General features: G+C 36.2%; 1 long non-coding RNA gene across 2 annotated transcripts; it reads left to right on the plus strand.

Annotated features, from left to right (window-relative positions):
• The first annotated feature begins 1572 nt into the window (after nucleotides 1–1572).
• LOC306989464 lies at nucleotides 1573–21604 on the plus strand. 2 transcript variants are annotated; one of them, XR_013795637.1, is made up of 6 exons: nucleotides 7036–7166; nucleotides 8765–8928; nucleotides 9034–9106; nucleotides 12143–12299; nucleotides 17472–17583; nucleotides 21483–21604. It is a non-coding gene; the product is annotated as an uncharacterized lncRNA (long non-coding RNA). The 2 variants fall into 2 exon arrangements; XR_013795636.1 differs by lacking the exons at nucleotides 7036–7166; nucleotides 8765–8928; nucleotides 9034–9106 and adding exons at nucleotides 1573–1652; nucleotides 1919–2037.
• Nucleotides 21605–21727: the final 123 nt, after the last annotated feature.

Raw genomic sequence — 21727 nt, forward strand, 5'->3', positions numbered from 1 at the left:
ATTCCACTCAAGGTGTAGCGTCTCATTTTGATTGGATTACCTTGAAGCAATACGATTCAGTGTTTAGCTCCATGACCGCGGAGAGACTGGCAGCCCCTGGGCTTGACAGAGTAGAGTTGGGTGACTAGAATGCGGTCAGATGATTTATAGACGTGGATCCGTGTAGTGAGACATGTAATGAGCTCCACAAACCCATCAGCAACAGTGACTTTGATCTGTAGAGGAAGTGAAGATATGACAATGTTGCACACAGTCTTTTCATGACTATAATGATACCTGACTCCGTGAAGATGCTTTCATGTGGTCATGTGACACAGCACTGAGGTGAGAGGAAACGACTGTGAGTTTTGTTCCTCAATTTGTAGCATCATTTAGTGAGATGAGAGACAGCCTTGGAGGTCTATGGCGTTGTGAGCACACTGTGAATTGCTGAATGCGTGTCCATGGTTTATTATATTCAAGGGAAAAATGGGAGAAAACCCAACATCATTTCTCAAAACTGAAGCTTATCTGCTCTTGAAATAATGGTTTTGATTAATGTCAATGTTCAAAGTACATGATATATTACCTGTACTTTTTATAACAAAAGAGATTGTTCGGTTTTGGTGAAATATGAGGATTATATACAAAATTTAAAAAAAAAAAAAAAAAAAAAAAAAAAAAAAACAGCTATTAAAATGCAAATTGTTGAATGATGTTTACAATATAAAAATCACCTATGGAGTATAGTTACAGTTGATATTTTCAGTTTCTTGTTTCCAGAAGTACTTCGCCCATTCATTTTCTCCACAGACAAATAATAATAATACAAACCAACAGGCTCTTGCTAACTTTGTCTTTTTGTCTAATTTGCATAATACACTTCTACTTCAAATCAATGGTAACAATACCATGAAGCATTGCAAATAACAGAGCAATTAAAAAATAACTTAATTATATAGCCTAGAGTTATTAGTTTAAATGTGTTTGTGTGTGTGTGTGTTATGTATATTTGGCATCTGATTTACTGCTCTTTAAAATAAAACTGCTCTTAAAAAACTTTTATGTATATCAGGCCCTATTTATTTATGTTGCTAAGTAGCTGTGTATGTGATGGTGTAATATAGCCTACAGTAACCCTGACAGTTTTACATTATCTTTTTATATTTACAGTAAGATCTGTTTGTTTAATGCTGATAATCAAGGTTTTATTTAAAAACCTCCTGCTTTCAACTCCAGGCCTTTTGTAATTTGTTTCATCGGTGGCCCCCAAAATACAGAGTAACCCCAGTGGAAACTCTCCTCTTTACATTTCAATCATCTCCCTGCTTTTATTTTTGTCTCTGGATGATGCTGGAATTGCTTTCCAGATGAGAGATGGATTTTTCTCTAGTGTTAAAGCAACCGTTTAGCAGGAATCAAATTGGAAGTGGAGAAATCCACTGGAGAAAAAGAGCAAATAAAATAGAGCTTTGTTTTCTCTATGTTCTTTGAATAATATTCTCTCTGTTTCATTTTTGTCCACGGTATGGCGCCAGAGACTGTGCTGCAAAGTCACTGTAATACCACTGCTGACCTGAAGAGAGCAGTAGAGACATGTTTTCCATTAGACTCTTCACTCCACAAGAGACGCTACTGGTTTTGCTTCATCACCCAGTTTGCACACAGCACAGGTAAGCCTATCGTGTAATCTATATCATCTTTATCAGCTTGAGTTTTATTCATGATTTTAGCAAGCTGTCCATGTCCAATTTACCAAGTAAAAGAGCGAAATTGCTCCAAACATTGTTTGATTGAATGCATGGTCGTCGTTTTTGAAGTCAACAACAAAAGATAAAATAATAGTTTTCTCCTCCCTTTATAAGCCTGTTTATGTAATATTTACATGTTTTTAGTTTAATTTGAAGCGGAATATTAACCTATTACATGTATTTTACAGTCCATAAAGAAAGTCCGATATCATAATGACCCACCACAAAAAAAATGTCTTACAACAAACATCTGCAAACTCCATGTTTGTGCCTCGACTGAATCTCCTATTTACTGCTGTTCATAAAGGTAGGACAAAAACAACAATATTCTCTGATTATTTGTGTCTGATGATGTTGGCCCGTCTTGACTGTATTTTCCCACAACTTATAAAGATCTTTAAGCAAGAGACCTTGTCTCATGTAATCAGACTTCACAATCTTTCTAACATGAAAGAAAGTCCTATGTAAGTCCTTGAAACTTTTACGACGCTCACGCAGTCTTCAAAGCTACATTCTCCTTCCTTGTTCTAATGCAAATAAATCCACTTGATTTCTAGTCTACAGAAATCTCTCAGACAACATCATTGAGCTAAAAGCAAACTAATGTACCTCGCTTTCAAGAGTGACCCGTCTTCATAATGTATAAGATGTGCTAGGTGCACTGTACACACATCAAGGAGATTTCAACTAACGTAAAAGTGTACTGTGCTCTGAAAAACTTATGTACCATAATAATTATTTTGGAACAAATGTTCTTATATAGAGGGTCCCCTGGTTTAAATCTGATTCTGTTGAAGGCACTTTGGCATTAAAGGGATAGTTCACCCAAAAATTAGCCCCTCAATTCACCCTAGGTGTACAGTATATGACATTTCTTCAGAAGAATACAATCAGAGTTATATAAAAAAATGTCCTGGCTCTTCCAAGCTTTATAAGTTTTGAACTGAAGTGCATAAAAGTGCATCCATCCATGATAAAAGTGCTCCACACGGCTCCCGGGGGTTAATAAAGGCCTTCTGAAGTGAAGCGATGCGTTCGTGTAAGAAAAATGTCCATATTTAAAACGTTACAGAGTAAAATTCTAGCTTCTGGCCACACGAACATACTTGCATACTACATACATACTACTTGCGCCTAAAGCGACGTCAGAAGTAGCGTAGTGCGTCATGGCGTAGCGTAAATATCAGTAGTATGTCGCATTACTCGCATAAGTCTTACACAAACGCAGCGCTTCACTTCAGAAGGCCTTTATTAACCCCCCAGAGCCGTGTGGAGGGATTTTATAATGGATGGATGCACTTTTATGAACTTCAAAACAGAAACATTTACTGCCATTATAAAGCTTGGAAGAGCCAGGACATTTTTTTTATATATAACTCCGGTTGTATTCTAAGTCTACGGGCGTTATTGTGTCATCCCTGACTATTTATGTATTTTTAATGTATGACACAGAGTAGACCTACTGTTTCATATTTTTATATTTAAGTGGTCAAATAAAATCAATTAATCAATCAATTCGTCTGAAAGAAGAATGTCATATACACCTAGGATGACTTAATCATGGGCTAGCTAATGGGTGAACTGTCCCTTTAAATGAAAAACAAAAACATAGTTGGACAATAGCACACATCAATCTTAATAACTGCATTAATGTTTGGTGATATAGTGAAAATGGGAGGTAAATTTAGCTGTGTAATATGGTACAATATGAAATGGCGTAGCTAAAGGGAATAGTTAGACAGAATGTGCAGTGAGTAGATTTCAGGAGATTGGAGGATGTATAACGGTAAACAAAAAGACGTACAAGGAACTTAGTGAGACAGACTACTATTAATAAAAACAGAGAACATAACTATTTGAAAACATTTTGCTTCTCTGGTGCTTCTAATAAGCTGGTGTGAAAGTCATATATTGGAAGCGTACTGTTGGTGTGAAAACAGTGAGACGGTGCCTCGTGCGCAAGGCTTTCCCTGCCCGGGGTGTGTTTGTTTCTCAATGTGTTCATTTCTCTGTTTGAACATTTAAATGTTTTAATCTGTATGTAATTAGCAGCAGGGTAGTCCTACTACTACTAAAAGAATCCATCCATCCACCGTTCTATCCTTCTATCTATCGTTCTGTCTATCTATCATCATTATATCTGTCTGTAAGGCCTATACATCTTTTTTCAAAACTTTCGAACAAGACTGGTCATTCCAACATTTAAAGATTTTCTTGACAAAATGTTCCTTTTCTAGTATCAGATTACAGTTATACATTTTCTTTGCATTTTATTTCCGCCTCCTTACATTCAAATTTGAATGTCAATTGAAATTAAATTCAAGTTCAATTCAACAAAAGTTGAATATAAGTAATTCTCAATTCATTTCTGAATGGCGCAAAGACCTGGTCCATTTAAATGGAGTCATGGCTGCTGAAAACAGCTTGTTTTAAATTGTAATAATAATATATTACTGTTTTTACTGTATTTTTGTACATGTAAATGCAGCTTTGATGAACTTAAGAAGCTTTAAATATCTTGCCAACCCAGACTTTTACATTTTGTCTTTTATAATGCAATTATTTTTATCTGTTGTATAGATATCAGCAGCATGAAAATTATTTTTAAAAATATCATATTCCACAGAAGAAAGAAAAAACATATGGGTTTGGATCAGCATGAGTAAATAATGACAGAATTGTAATTTGTGCCTGATCGATGGCCCAATGAATTTCGAGGCTGATATTTGCTGTTAAATGTATTTTCCTATCTGCATGAGTCGGGCAATTTTAGTGCATTTCCTGAGAGCTTTACCTCATCTTGTTTTTCCAGTGCACGCCATGATCATGAGGGTGCACGCTGTGGCAGTACAGCAGCATGTCAATGAATAGAAAATAAGCATAGATCGTGCTCTCCCATTCCCAGTGGGATTTCACCACACATCTTTGAGGTGCAGACACCTACTGAGAATTCAAAGCTTTCCAGATGAGAGTCCGTGTCCCCTCCACACTTGAGATTCCTGTACGCCTTGTATAAGACGTTAGGGGCCGGCTAGAGAAGAGTGATGGAGAGCACAGTGATGTCAACGTGAGAGCTGGGGATTTTCACAGTAGGCCTGGAAAGAATGTTTAGCTACTAACAAATCAATTAATGTTCTGCTCCCATGCACTTCCTGTAGAAGTCTTTTTGAAACGTCTTCTCCTTGAACTTCCGCGCTCCCAGCGGGGAAGGTGGGTGGACGACAGGGCTACGGGTGCGATGGACCATGGAGAGGCAAAAATGCTTCAAAGGAGCGTGTTGTTCAGAATGCAGAGTCAAGATCTTAGGATTGCTGTGAAGGAGGAGTGAAGGAGTGCAAGCGAAAAATCCTATCAATCTGATTGAGCCTTTTCTGTCCAGACAGTGTTTCCCGTGCGAGAGAGAAGATGTCCTAGATATGTCAGGTATTGAATGTGTTGATTAGCAGAACTCATTAATCGTGGATTTATTAGCAGTTTCCCTTCTTGAACGCTCACACTCAGGTGAATATTGTTCGTCTGTGCAGTTATCATTAAACCTGAGGTGTGGACTCTGCTATTCTTTTAAATTTAGAGCGATTTTTAAAACGATATCGTTATAGTCATTGTCCTTGTTGTAGACGGGCTTTAAATGATGACAGAATTTTTTCTTCCAACTATCTCTTTATGTGAATCCGGTGCTAAAACTGTACACGGACAGCTCATGCAAATTTATAGCGTTGGGCATGATTCATTCTTAGCAAATTTCCCAATCAAAGTAATCGTGACAGACAGGGCGACCTGCAGGACTCGCTGTAAAGATGTTTAATTATGGTGCTGTCATTCTCCTTCTCAGAACCGACTACAGATCTGCATTCAAATTAGCAGCACATATTTGAGACGGCATGGCATGAGCTTTGAAAGAGTGAGCTGAGCTCTGCTTCTTTTACCACTTCATGTTATTCTGCTCTACCTCAGCGAAACCTTGAGAACTTGTGTCCTGACTTTGTATCCTCATTTGAAGTTCAGCAGCTACTAAATCCAAGAGTGTGAACCTTGCTTGAATCATATTTGCAGTGTATGAAAGGAGCGCAAAGCCATTGTTGACATTGTGACTTATTACAGGTGAAAAGTGAATAAAAAATGTGGCTTTTTAAAGAAAGGAGGAGTTGAAAAGGAATTGAGAAAATAATTTTCATACACAATGAAATCGAATCACGAGCGGTCCCTTTGGCTCTGCGTAGATAATTTTTCCAGTGCCCTCTGACGGTTTTTGCATTATTTTGTTTCAGCCCTCGGCCTTTTTAGATTTTTATTCATAAATCATTATTAGGATTTAATCACTGCGTATGCTTCAAGTAGGAGCTGTGGCATCTCTGAGGACCCCCGCTGCTTCTCCTGCTGTTTCTGGTGCTCGCATTATTTGAGGGGCTTGTTATCAATGTTACTTTACAGCGAGAGATTTCAGGATAATAATAATAATTGGGCGCTCACTATGTTCTAGAACCAAGCGAACAGTCTTGATGTCTACTTCTTTATGTCTATTTAAACATCATGGCTGATTTGGAATAGAAATAAGTGGACTTGTTTTCAAAAGTTTTATTGTTTTTGAAAGAAGTCGCTTATGTTCCTCAGTGTTGCATTTATTTTATCAAAAATACAGTAAAAACGGTAATATTCTGAAATTGTATTACAATCTAAAATAACCATTATTTATTTTAATACATTTATATAATTTATTCCTGTGATGCAAAGCTGAATTCAAAAAATTTCAGCATCATTACTCCAGTGTCACATGATCCTTCAGAAATCATTCTAATATGAGGATTTGCTGCTCAATAAACATTTCTGATTATCAATGATCAAAGCATGCTGGTTAATATTTTGCGGAAACTATGTAAATATATTACAGGACTTTTCCTACCTCTTTAAATATAATAGAAAGTTCAAAAGAACAGCATATATTTGAAATAGAAGTAATTTGTATTATTATAAAGTTCTTAATTGCCACTTTTCATCAGTTTAATGCTGATTAAACATATTAATTTTTATATATATAAAAAAAACTGACCCCAAAGTTTTGAATGGTAGTGTCAATAAACTACACTGGGCAAAATATTGTTATTTTAATTTTATTTAACTGTATTTATTAATCATTTTCAGCAGGTGTGTAGGAACTATCAATATAACAAAAAAGGGTGGGACAAATTATAAACCTTGACAGCCTCTCATCACACATATTTACAACACATATTTCCCATTTTAAAGCTAAAAAAAACCCCAACAACATCTGAATATAAAAGTTCTTTCTTGTTTTGTCAGAGAAGGTTGTCTTCTCACCACAGGAAGTTTACTTTGTCAAGCAGCTCAGCACTCAAGCTGTGCCAGGCACGACTTTGGTCATGAATATTGATCACACTGTGACGATTGCAGGATTTGCTGAACAACGGATGTTGGTAGGTGAGTACTAGTCGTGGGATTACCATTTACCGCTTGCTTGTTTGTTTTATGGAGTCAGCTATATTTTTTCCCTCCACCCTGTGATCTAGCAAAATAAAAAAAACAAAATTATTATTATTATTTATTTATATTAAAGTGTGTGTGGAGACCTTCTCAATGAATGATACATGCAGTGCTTCCTCAGGATATGGACTAGGTATTTTTTACAGTCAGCTTATAAAGACTTCAGTGGTACGTAAATCGGAAGCTCACTTGGTTTTGAGAGCTACTGTATTCAATGTGATGCATGTTATTTGTATTCTATTGGTTTCCACTGAAAGGCACATGCCATCATAAATCCCATTGAGTTTAACAGGCTCAGTGTAGTAATGGTTTCGTTTTTTGACTCTAAGCTGTCTTACAATAACACTTCGCTTATAGGAAGAGAGCAGTGCTGCAGTATGGAGATAAGACATAACCATAGATTTTTCTTTTGACATTGGAATACGGGAGCACAATGCTTTCTTGGATGCTAGGGACAACTAATTGACTCATATACAGCATAGACTGTCTCCAGAAGACTAGAGGAGTTTGTAACTTGTCTTGCACTGTTGTAAAGCCATATAATGTCTCAGGTTATTCAAATGAAATGTGCCAAAATGCATATGGAGTGTTTCAGAACTGCCTCAAATGTATTCTGTTCTTAATTTTGTGTGGAAACATTTTTTTTGCATTTAATACACACAATTAAATAATATTTTCACATGTGACAAAATTACAGCATAATTGGAAACTCAAAAAATGTGCAAAGTTCATTTATTTCAATAATTAAAATTAAAATGTGAAACTAATATATTATATAGACTCATTACATGCAAAGTGAGATATTACAAGCCTTTATTTGTTATAATTTCCCCCAAGGTTTTCATAGCTGTAAGCCATAATCATCAAAATTATAACAAATAAAGGCTTGAAATATCTCACTTTGCATGTAATGAGTCTATATAATATATTAGTTTCACCTTTTAATTTGAATTATTGAAATAAATGAACTTTAGCACGATATTCTAATTGTTTGATTTTCACCTGTATATACATAACACACACACAAAGTGATGTTCACATAGGCAATCATAATTTTAAAATGTAATATTAAATTTTTTCATATTTAAAATTTAAAGTCGGGGACAGCAGTAAAACATATACTTAAATAAATTATAAAAGTCTTAAAGTTTAAAAAATAAATGCAGGCATTTAAAAAAAAAAAGTTCCAAGATAAAACAAGAAAGCTGTTAGTTTTTATAAAAATCAACGTTTTGGACATAAAAGTGCTTGTAGTATTTGAGGAATGGCTTTGCGTGTACATGGCTAACTGCTGGTACAACGAGATGAATAACGGTCTCGTCGGTCTGTGATCTAATAGACTCTTTAAGTCAAAGTGCTCAGTTGCAGCTCTTAAGTCCAAAGGCCATTTCCCTTATTACATTTTTCATTATAGTTTTTAACTAAGCTTATCATCACAGTAATAGGGATTCTGTCCACATGGTTATCAATGGAGGATTTAATAATGGGAAAACTGGGATCGCTGTTTGGCACTGTTCATTAGATTTCTCTTACAGACCATTAAATCGATGATGTCATATTGTCAAGAAAAGGAATATGATCAGCAGTGGGCTGATGTTCACACTTATGTTCATAATTAAGTGGATGAGATAACTTTACTTCACTGTGGAACTGTATGAAGCAAGACATTCCAGAGGGTTTAGGCAGAAATATGACACATGTGAGTAAATAAAACTACGGTACTCAAGAAAACCTTCAACTTTTACATGGAAAATGTACAAATAGTTTATCTAGGATGACTAAAATTATTTGTTTGTCTCTGCAGAACTCAGTGTGGAATATATTCCCATCACGAAGAAGCCTGCAAAACAACCGTACGAGGAACAGACATGCGATAGGTCAGTTTAATAAATCACTGAGGCAGAAAGACTGGCAATCACTCTCTTTCATTTGAATTCTCTTGGAAATTTGTCTTTGGGTCTCCAAAGTTGGAATAATATACACATACTATTTATAACACTTAAAAACATAATACACATACTGTAAAGAAGACAAAGAAAAAAATTACCCAGAACCATCGTGGATTAAACAAGAAAACATTATAAAGTTATTCCAAACTTATTTTTTTAATACTAAAAAAGGTAATTGCTACTTTTTATCTCACAATGACTTTATTTCTACAAGAACCAAATTGTTATGGCAAGGTGACCGGGTCAGAGTACGAGTAATTTTTTTTTTATATATAATCAATGGCAGAAACTAACTTCTATACAAAGAGACTGGTTTGTTCTCTGTTCAGAGATGTTTAAAAATATGACAAATGTCGTCAGATGCAAAGAGCATCAAGTTGTATTGGTTCATTTTCTACACCAAGCAAGTCAAAATTACAGCACATCTAATTCAAAAGTCAGGTATAGGTCCACATTTAGCTTGACGAATACGCTAGGAAAGATGGTACATCAGTGCTTTCTAGAAACTTGAGGTTTTTCTTTTGCCTTCCTCTGGAGATCTGGTGACTCAAAGAGAAAAACAAGCGAGAGCAAAGTGTTTCTCCACGATCCTAAATATATTTGTACTTTTCACCGGATCAGCACTAATGCAGGAACTTTTGCGAAAGCCAAACGTCAACAGTTTTGTAATCTTGCCTTCTAATTGCATTTTGTCCCAAAACTCTACATAAAAATTGATAGCAGAAAGGTTTTTTGCAGAGCAGGAAAGGAAGCAATTGGGGGAAAAAAAGCTTAAATATTTATAAAGTACTCCAGAACTGTATCAAAGTTTTTGAGAGGGATTAGCCAAAAAGTTTTTAGATTGTATCTTATTACGTCTTAACCCATATTGCAAATAATTCATAATATTATCCAATAAATGATTCACCATATTAGATATTTCTGTCAACGGAAGAGGTTGCAAAAGAAACACTGGAAACCTTGTAAACTCAAGGCAGAAAAAATCTATAGAATTCTTAATTGAATTTTGCAGGTAATTTGCCGAATAAATCCCTCAATGTGCAACAAAAAAAAACTTGCGTGACTTTGCATCAGCAGTGGATGTGATTGGATATCTGAACAAACCAGTGGACCAGTTTCATTGCACAGCATCTTAAAGGTGAACTATGCAGTTTTTTTACCTTAACTGAACAGCTTCGGAGTCATTGGAATGGTTATATTATTTTTTTTCGGGTTGAATAGCACTTACATGCTGTTGTCCTACTGCTAGTTTAATTGCTTCTATTGTTTCTCATTTGTAAGTCGCTTTGGATAAAAGCGTCTGCTAAATGAATAAATGTAAATGTAATGTAAATGAATGGTGGTCGTCTCGCACCCCCCTGGTGCCTGTGAGCAGAAAAACCACCCTTGCAACTTTGAGCCGCCGGCCGCCGCGTCAGGAAGTATCGCGTGACATCAGGTCTCGCGATGTAACGAATTGCTTTACAGCAAAAAAAATCTGCTAAAATTCTGTCATTATTGCGCTCCCTCACGCTGTTCGAACCCGAATGAATGACCGTCTGCTTTTGATGTCGTTGATCTCCTAGCCTCTGGTATCTGAGAGTCAACAACGAGTTTTTCGACAGTGTTGTCAAATATCTATTCCGAAGCTGTAGGGGGAGCTCTATAGAGAAACCTGCGAGCAAAAAGCGAGAATACAGCGAAGAAATTCCCGAAACTGCATAGCCCTGCTTTAAATGTTGGTTTGATCATTTTGAAATGCCTGAGCCAAAGTCTGTCATTAAAATGGTTAGGTATAATTCCCTCCCAGGGGCGTCTCACATGATTGTGTTCCCAAACCAGCTTCCAAACACAAGATAACATGACAGAGTTTATTCCATTTCGTCTGCATGCTCTGAGACACAAATCATTTCTGATGTTTGAAAAAAGAGCCACAGTGGCTTCCACTGATGGCAGCAACTTCCATTTTATTGCAGATATTTTGCGCGAAGTTCCTAGGGAGTGACGATTTTGTTCTCTTGAACACTTGGGATGGAAACGCTGCTTTATTGGGCATGAAACAAAAAAACAAAGCAGTTTTAGAGGAGGAGAAGGTCATTATATTTCAATACAATATTATGAAGACGAACATTTTTTTTTTCTTCATAATAATAAGACCAGGATTATGTATTAATAAAGTAAATAGGGTCATGTATTTCTTTGTTAAACTCAAACTTGCCGTTCACAGCAGTATAAAGGTGAATCCTGGCCTGGAAAGTAAACACTGGACTTGAAAAGAAAACGTCTCAATGGGTTTGAGAGAATGTTTGATGTTTTTATTTTTATTTATTTACTCTGGTAAATTCATTAAAATTTCATGCATATTTAAATCCTCCAGCATTTACATTCTTGGCTCAAACCTGCTGTTTACAGAGGCCAGGTTTTGAGACTTGATTAACAATTTAAAGAGATACTAAATCTCTCATTTATTATTAATTAAAATGTATTTATTTAAATATTTAAAAAGCTCAACTAGTTTTGCATGTAGGCCTATAGAATCTTTTTGGCTTCTTTCTCTGAAAGAAATGTAAATGCATGTTCTGTTAAAACACGTTTTAATTATAATATGTTTGCTTTTGGATATGAAAAGCAATGCTAACATCTTTCATTTTGCGTAAACACAAAGTTGACTTGGTATCGCACTTTTAGACTTGATTAACTGCTGTCCTTGAATGTTTAGGTAATTTTTGCCTTTGAAAATAAAAAGGAAGTCTTTTGTCTCCAATGGACTGTCAGTGAATTATTTCAGAATTTTCAACCATTTTATTTACTGGGTTTTATTGCGATATGACAACATTTCACTACAGATTTGTAGCCAACATAAAGCTGAAATGATTACATGAGCATCGGACAAAATGAAGCTCTGAAGCACTGAGACGTGTAGCTCCCGGTGGAGCCGTTTCTACAACACTCATTCTTGTTCCATTCTGCTAATCTTTCTTTCAGAGACACTGTTTCCCTGAGAGTTCCCCTGCACAGAGACCACCATTACAGAGGACAAAACTTGGCCAACCACACTCATCTGGGCTGAGATGATCTGTCTCCACCGCTCTCCAGTGAGGCTAACCGGATATCATGACAATGCTTTGTTGTGTTCTGTGAGGTAGGACAAAGTGACTCTAAAAATGCAACAACAAAAAAAATCTGAACAAGTTGTGTTTCAAATTTTAGGTTGATATCTCAATAAAAGAAGCTTTCAGTGAGATTTTGTTTGGGCGCACTACCACACTTTTCCACTAGTTTCATTACTGCCCATATAAGGGCGCCTCCATTTCCATATGTTTTTTGAGTGATCTGAACCATTATTTCTGAAGTAGACATCCTATTCAGAAGTAGTATTGGAAGTTTGGCAGAACAGAAATGAATTCAACCTCTAAGAAACACAAAAGAACACGTATGTGCATTATAGCTCACTACCACATCACAAATGGTGAATCTATAATTTCTTTCTTTATATTCAAAACATTTTCAGACCTTTTTTTAAAAAATAATTGAATGGATGCTATATTTTGAACTCTTGGCATTAAAACAAACTGAGGTTTCTACCATTCTTTCATGATTTTTCATGTTCATCACTATTTCAAAATAAAGGTCTGAACACGCCTCAGGAGTATGAAAATATTATTGTTGCAAATTGATAAATTATGGTAAATATTGGTAAACTAGAGATTGTACGCTTTCAAATTATATATACAGTAGTTTGTCAAGATTAGTTTAGGTTTAGTATATGATATTACTGTTTTAAATATGTAATGGCCGATGCCAACAGCAAAGGAACTGGTATTTTATGCCAGGACATTATCCAAGTTTATGGACATTTCCTTTAACCCTGAAATACAACACAATGCAATGTATACTTTAAAATCGATACGGAAAATTCCTTCGGAAACACTTCATTTCTATTGTCCACATTAGACATTCTACTAACTATAAGTAACTTTGCAACTTCATGTCCTTAGAGTATTATTAGACTGTCTGCTTAATATCTGCTAACACTTTACTGTATGTTGATGCTCCCCAACAGACATTCTACTGACTATAAGTAACTACAATTTATCCTACTAACCAGTTCTAAAGAGAGTTAGTTGTTAGTTGACATGCTGTTCCAAATTAATGGTAAATAGTTGCAAAGTTATTCATAGTTGTTAGTAGACCGTCTAAAGTTGGCATACAAAAATTACAAATTTTATTAAAGTGAATTTCCTTCATATTGACACAGTGACATTGTGCACAATTTTTATGGACTTATTTTAGATTGTACTTGAAATTGGTTTCAGAAGCGTTTACTGATAGCATGTTGCTAAGCTAAAAAACATTTGGTAAAACATGTATTTTCTTTTTTTTTTTCATTATGATGATCCCCATTGCAATGCATTATGGTGTTCCTTCTCTGTGAAGGAGACAGTATCAGTGCTACCTCATAGGCATCTTCATACTGTAGATAGCATAATGTCCCTTTCTGCCTTCACATTGTGAGCACAACTTCTGTATGATTCCTTAATGCAGCCTACCTGGCAGCTCACGAAGTTCCGATACAAGGCGTAAGATCTAATATTAATTTAAATTTTCGGTAACACTTTAGGTTAGGATCTAATTCTCATTATTAACTAGTTGCTTATTAGCATGCATATTTACTATGATATTGGCTTTATTACTTATATAGCACATATTAATGCTTATGCATGACAATATTCTACATCCATTAATCCTAAACAATACCTAATCTTAACAACTACCTTACTAACTTTTAATAAGCAGTAATTAGGAGTTTATTAAGGCAAAAGTCGTAGTTAATAGTGAGAATTGGACCCTTAACTAAATTGACTGAATTTTTACTGTTTGTGTGATTTTATTTGTTGTTTTTTTTCACTCCAGATGGAAGTATATCTGAATGGTAATGAAGGTCTGTATTAGTCATAATGTGAGCAAGAGTTTAGATTCCTTAAGCTCTCAGCACCTGTTTGACAAGATAATTTTATGTTTACTTGTAATATTTTTTTTCTGTTTCGCCCTTTTTCAGTTTTTAGTCACACTTCAGATGCATGTGTGTGCGTGAAAGACGGAGTGAGAGGGAGTTTTAGAATTCATACTAATTTAGCTGCTCAGTTACGTGTGGAAAAGAGCCCTCACAAAATCCATTAATGTACTTACTCTATCTCCAGAGATAATATGTATATATTTCATAGAGTAGGCCTATACAGTTTGTGCCTGAAGCAATTCGGAGAAGGATATTTTACACACAAAGAGCAACTAATGAGCAGGGAAATTAAAAACATTGAAGAATAATTTTAAAGGTAGTCTTTTATTACTGAAACAACCACTAATAGATTGTGTATAACCCCAGTACATTTAATATAGGCTATATGCACTCTTGTGAACATGTACCTAATTGTGTGTGCAGTGTGCACCATTAGCGGCAAAATAATTTCCCCCATCTGCTGTTAATCGGACAGTATATCCTTGACCCAAACTCAAACCATTGCAGTTCGAGATGCTCAAACAAACAGAACAATGTTTTGAAAGCACTGTGTTACACTTTCTTGGAGAATTGACCTTCAGAGAGTATACTTACAGCTGTAAATTAAAGTATTTTTACATTGAAAAAAGACACACGTCAACTTTAAACAACTGTATTCTTTATTTTTAGTAAATAAAGATCCTAACTGTGGGCTAAACACCATTCAATGTAGGCATCTCGATTTAGACCATCATTCTCATTTCCAATGTGTCACTAAAATAAGTCTCTTAGATGTAGAATTACTTTTAGCACAGGTTTATAATATAAATATTAAATATAAATCATTTGTAACATATGCTGTTTTAAGTGTCAAATTTGATCGGTGTTAGTTTCTAAAAAATAATACTGTCCTCAAACTTTTGAACGGCAGTGTATGAACACTAGTAATGACATCCAACTCATACGCTCATTAAAGCATGCGTATCTTGAAGTTTTTCCTGTATATTTTGAATTGAAATACTTTTTTTTTTTTTTGCAGCTTGGTAGAAAATGTTATGGCGCTTTTCCACTACACAGTACCAGTTCGCCTCGCCTCGACTCGACTCGACTCGCCTTTGTTTGGTTTTCCACTGTGTAAAAGTTGTACCGGTACCTGCTTCCAGGTACCTTTTTTCGTATCACCTCCGGCGAGGTGACATTAAACACGGCAGACTGCTGATTGGTCAGAGCGAATTGTCACTATTCACTGCGTCATCATTGCACGCGCCAGACGGAGTTATCCTGAATAACCCCGACATTTTTAAATAGTTTGGCCAGAGATTGCGTGATCCAGGTACTATTGTGGAGGTACTATCTGCAATAGAAAAGCGAGCCGAGTTGAGTTGAGCTGGTACTGGTAATGGAAAAGCGCCATTAGTGTAAGACTAAATAAAAAATAATAAAAAATCCTTTGGAGAATAGTCCTTGATAACTTATTATATATGGACCTGTGTGATATGACACTTTGAAAGGAAAACCGGCCATGGGAAGCTGTGGGACACAGAATTCACTGCCTTTCAGACGAGTTTCATTTCAGACAGGGAGAGGCAGACAACATTTCTGAATCTTCAGCATGGGTTCATGCTTTTCTCTCTCTCTCTCTCTCTCTCTCTCTCTCTCTCTCTCTCTCTCTCTCTCTCTCTCTCTCTCTCTCTCTCTCTCTCTCTCTCTCTCCATCAGACATGATTTTAAAGTCTAAACAGGTTTTTTTTTTCCTCGATGGTAGTCTTTGTTTAATATCTTTCCTGGCTTACATGTAATATATGAAAATTAATATTTGAGGGTGATGGCACATGCTGAGAGGATGCATTTGCTTTGATTTGAAAGGATAACTGTTATAATCATATTTTGTTTGGTATATTTTGATTCACCGTAAACAGTTGGAGACAGGAGGACTTGAGAGGACATCATGAATGTATTTATAGGTGTCACACTTTTTACTCTGGTGAATCTCAGGGAATGATTACCTTCTTAAAGTCAACATGAAATCAAAATGGAATATTTTTGCTTTCTTAATGCATGTTCCTAATCTTATTCTCAATTATTCATTAGTACATGTTATTCTTAATAAAACAAATTATGTGAAATAACTTTCATTGTTGGCCTGTTACTTTTCAACCCCTCCCATTCCTCTTGATCCATGGGGATTATGTCCCATATGATGCTAAATATTGTTTTCTAAAACGTGTTTGGGTGTTTCATGTTGACTTTAAAAACAGGGACATTTATATTTTGTTATACATTGTCATATGCCGATCCTCTTCGGACACCTTAAAGGGCTAGTTCATCCAAAAATAAAAATGATGTCATAATTTTTCCTCACCCTCATGCCGTTCCAAACCCATAAGATTTTTTGTATTAGTAAAGCTAATATGAATTGAGCGGTTTAGTCCAAGTTTTCTGAAGAGACTCGATCGCTTTATATGATGGAAAATATTTAATTTAGGCTTTTATTCACATATGAACATCGATCAGCAAACATAAACAGAAGCTCAAACGAACCTGCTTGATGTGCGAGAACAAACCTCTTCCTGAAGCTCAAACGTGCTGCGTAACACAAGAATGAACCTCATTGGCTCTTGCTGAAGCTCAAACGTGATGCGTAACCTGAGAATGAACCTCATTGGTTCTAAGTTCATCATAACTGATGTGTGAGTTGATGAATGTTTATATGTGAATTAAAGACTAAAATCTTAATTTGTGTTCCGAAGATGAACGAGAGTCTTGCGGGTTTGGAACGACATTAGGGTGAGTAATGACAGAATTTTCATGTTTGGGTGAACCAACCCTTTAACCACTGTGTGGGTGGCGTATTTTCTGAGAAAATCCTTAAAATGGTAAATATGGAGTTTTAGAGATGGGGGGAATCTATATAAAGCTTTTATGTTTGCCTTTCTTGCTGTTCCAGGAATAATAAAAAAATATTCGGGCTACCAGACAGTATGAATTTCTCACAAGAATAGCACCGTCCCTTTGAAAGCCATAAAAATATTTTGTGTGTGTAGATCTGGCCCTATGCTGTTGTATAAACAGATAGTCACACAGATTTCCATAGTAGCTTGGTCACTGACCCATGAGCCGGAACGAAGAGGGAACTGAGCTCTTGTTTTCTTCTTGCATGTGGGATTCTATTCCTCTATCCACACTCATTCCTGCATCCAAACCTGATCTTGCGAGAAAATCATCAAGTAAAATGAATCCTCCAGCTAAAGTTCATGCAAGTTTACTAAAAGTTTAAAAGTGTGGACGAGTGACTTGGTACATGATGTCTCTTTCTAGGCTGTGCTGCGGTTGTTCCAGCATGACAGGGAACAATCAAATAGGCCTTTTTGTCCCGGCAGCCTGTGCTTAAGAGGGACATTATTGGCTATTTGGCTGCAGGAAAGAAATGGTAAGAACACTGTAATTTTTACCTTTTCAGTCATCAGCATCTCTGAGCATTGCACATGTCCTTACCCTTCAAAAACACCCTGATAACCGACACAGCTTGACGTTCGTTGTACTATAGGTTTGTACAACAATTAAGTCAGTTAAATTTTTATTGGTCAGTTTAAAATAATTATATAAAATAATGTACTTTGGTGAGCATTTTCTAAAACTTTTCTTCTTCTTCTTTTTTTTTATTTTTTTTATTTTTTACAATTTAAAAGCTGTTTTCAATTTAAATGCATTTAAAAAATATTATTTATTAATTTAATCAAAGCTGAATTTTCAGCATCATTTTCCAGTCTTCAGTGTCACATGATCCTTTATAAATCATACTAATAAGATTAAAGAATTTGACTAATTTGACTTGTGTGTTTTACATCACATCAAACTGACCTCAAGCATCAGTAGGTGTAAAGGGGACACGTCTTTGCGTCTCTATGTCTGCTTTATATAAGCAAGATTGACCTATGTCAGATTTTTTTGCTTGGGTGAACACCTGAAAACAAGGATCCTCGGGTGGGCATCAAGATTCATGGGTCAGAGCCCAAATGTTTTTCAGCGTGACATTTGCAGAATAAAGCATCAAAAACAAAGCGGCATGCACACCGCTGGGCAACTGCTTTAACACTGCTTGGAGAGTCTGGCTTCCCCTAAGATTATATCCCCTACATTGCTACCATTCAAATGTTTCTTTTTATTTTATTTTATGTTTTTTAAAAATAAGTCTCCAAGGCTGAATTTATTTGATCAAACATACAGTAAAGGCACTAATATTGTGATACATAAAAAATGATCCTCGTTATTATCAGTTTAAAACCGTTATGCTACTTAATATTTGTGCGTGCGTCCGTGCGTGCGCGTGTGTGTGTGTGTGTGTGAGAGAGCATGGGACATGGGGCTAAAAAAAAATGAGATGGGAGGAAAAATGATGTCAGTGATTTTGTGTTTTTCAGGGGAATGCAAAACATTTGCAAGAGAACGGAAAAGCATTAAAGCTGACATATTATTCCCCTTTTCACAAGATGTAATCTATGGTGTCCCAAGCAGAATGTGTCTGTAAAATTTCAAAATACCCCCAAAATCATTTATTATAGCTTGTAAATTTTTCCCCTTTTTGGGGGTGAGCAAAAAACGCACCATTTTTGTGTGTGTTCCTTTAAATGCAAATGAGCTGCTGCTCCGCCTCCGTTCAGATTCAGAAGAGGCCGATCTTTTACACGAGCTTCGGATACTCCGGCAATAACAAAATACGTGAATCTCACTCATCCAAAATCTCAGAAATAGCTAGTAGTGGAGTGCAGCCTTATGGAGAGACTCAGGAAGAGGTTCAACTTTTAGAAGCACCTGGACGTTTCTGAATGGTTAGTGGATACATGCATGTAGTTGTTGTGGGGTTACATTGATTCATCTCATCGACTTGCATGTACTGTCATGTTTAACTTTTACACAAGTTGACACACTTCCCTGAGGTCTTTATAAGACAGCTGTCACATTTGTTGGTCAAATAGAGTTCTGTGCTCGTCTGTGCAGCAACGACAGAACAGTGCATGCTTTGCTCAAACTTTTGCCATTGCGTTAGAACCTGTTACACTGTTGTCGCTTGCGAAAACCAAATGGCGGGTCCGTGGGTGGAAACGTGCAGATTAAGCAGCGGTAATATTATAACAAGATCCCTTTTCTACGTCAGAAGGGGAGCAAAATCTGATCGCTTATTTTTTGACATGCTTGCAAAGACAGTCTTACCAAAACAAAGTTACTGGGTTGTCACTTTTCACGTTTTTTAAGGTTGGTAGATGCAGATTTTCATGATGTCCCCTTTAAAATATTTTGGTTTCCCTCCAATCTCATATTTTTTTTCTACCACCATGTCCTTTTAAGATAGAGACAGTCAGTTAAATGGTTTACAAGCTTGTATACAATTGCCTTTATGTTGTGGTCAAAATGACCTAATTATCTGTTTGATCTCTCTACAAACAAACTGTAATAGAACATGCTCTGTCTTAGGAAAATCAGTGATATTGATCTTGACCTTCTTAGTCATACTATTGGTGACTTACCGGTTACGCCCTCTATCGACCACCAACATGATGCTGCTTTTACATCTATTCTGGATGAGTTTGCCCCTCCAAATATTTTTTTTTTCTTTAAAGAGATATTCTCCTTGGTATTCATCTTAGTTACACCAAATGAAGTCTATAGGCAGGCAGTTGGAGCGGAGAAATACAAAAAAAGCTGGCCTAACAGTTCATAGATCAATGTTTGATCAGCATCAGATTGAGTATAATGAGGATGCTTCTGAACTTGAGTTGCACCCTCCTAATCTTTCTGGTCTTGATTTTTCAAGTTTCAATACTGTTCCAAACTTGTTTTGTCAATGAATACTTGCATACTTGATCCCCTTCCTACTACTGTTTTGAAAAGCTGTCTGCCAGTTATTGTCACCCACATCACTGCTATTGTCAATCCTTCACTCAATACAGGGGTTGTCTCTCCTGCTCTAAAAATGACAGCAGTTATGCCAGTTCTTAAAAAGCCTGGGAGTGATATTGCTGATCTGTCCAATAATAGACCTATTTCAAATGTACCTTTCCTGGCAAAAGTCTTTGAGTGTGTGGTTGTTGGCCAACTCCAAACACATCTCTATACGAATAGCCTACTAGAAACTTTTCAATCTGGGTTTAGATCTGGACACAGTAAAGAGACTGCTCTAGTCAGGGTCTTGAATGACCTCGTTGTTATAGCTGATTCTAGGGATCGTGTCATTTTGGTTTTGTTATATTTTAATGCTGCATTCGATACCATATGACACACCATATATTGGACAGATTGCATACTGTAGGTTGACCGGTCAGTCTTGAACTGTGTTGAACTGGATCTTACCTCTCAGATCGCTCCCAACTTGTTTACCTGGTTACTAACAGATCTCAGAATGTGCCTTTGTGTCAGGGTGTCCCTCAGGGGTCAGTTTTGGGTCCTTTTTTTTATTTAGTGTTTATATGCTGCCTCTTGGGCAGATTATTCAGAAGTATGGCCTGAGCTATCATTGTTATGCGGACGAAACCCAGATTAATATTAATATCTGCTTTATTGCTGGAAATCAAGGCGTCAAGGAATCAAGAAATCAACTGTCTTAAGCTAAATTGTTCCAGAACTGAAATTTGAATAATTGGCACTCCATCTAATGTCAATAAGTGTAATGATTTTAAACTTTCAGTAGACCATTTCCTAATGTCCCCTTCTGGCCAGATGCGTAATTTGTGTGATTTTTTTTATGCTCAGCTGACTTTCAATTCTCATTTTAAAAACATAACAAATGTTACTTCCATCTTCGGGACATTGGTCTCATTAGACCTTTTCTCTATAGGCCTGATGCAGAGAGGCTTATCCATGCCTTCATCACATTGGTTTACCAGCAAGTTCGATTAAGATGTTGCAATATATGCAAAACTCAGCCGCACGTGTTTTGACTTCTAAATCTCCATGCCATCACATACCCCCGTGCTCCAGCAACTGCATTGGCTTCCAGTTCAATCACGTATTGATTTTAAAATTCTGATTTTAACTTATAAAGCAATACATGGGTTGGCTCCAGATTACATCTGTGATTTGGTTATTCCATCCATTCCCGCTCGCTCTCCGCTCTGCTGGCTCTCTCTCTCTCTGTGTCAGCCTTGTTATAAATAGGCTTTTTCCTATAATGCTTATAAAGTTATGTAACTCATTACCTGCATTTTTTAGGAATGCTGCTTCTGTTGATTGTTTTATAAAACGTCTTAAGCCATATATTTTTAGTCAAGCTTTTAATTGTAATGTTGTTTTTTTTATATTATGTTTTTTTTGTTTTCTTGTTGTTTGGTGTAGTTACAACATCTACCAGCAGGGGTGAAGTGGCCCATGCTGCCCAATCCCCTTGCCTTGAACAAATGACATCATAATCCAGGAAGTGACATCTCTTTATAGGGAAAACAACAGCTCAAACATGAGTAAGTATCAGCAATGAATTGGATGAGATTAGTGTTTTAATTTTACTGTAAAATCCCATCCTGTTTTATAGAACTGTTACATTACAAACATCAGCATGATAATAATAATAATTTTTAAATCCA

Source organism: Phoxinus phoxinus (assembly GCF_949152265.1).
Source record: "Phoxinus phoxinus genome assembly, chromosome: 21".
NCBI lineage: Eukaryota > Metazoa > Chordata > Actinopteri > Cypriniformes > Leuciscidae > Phoxinus > Phoxinus phoxinus.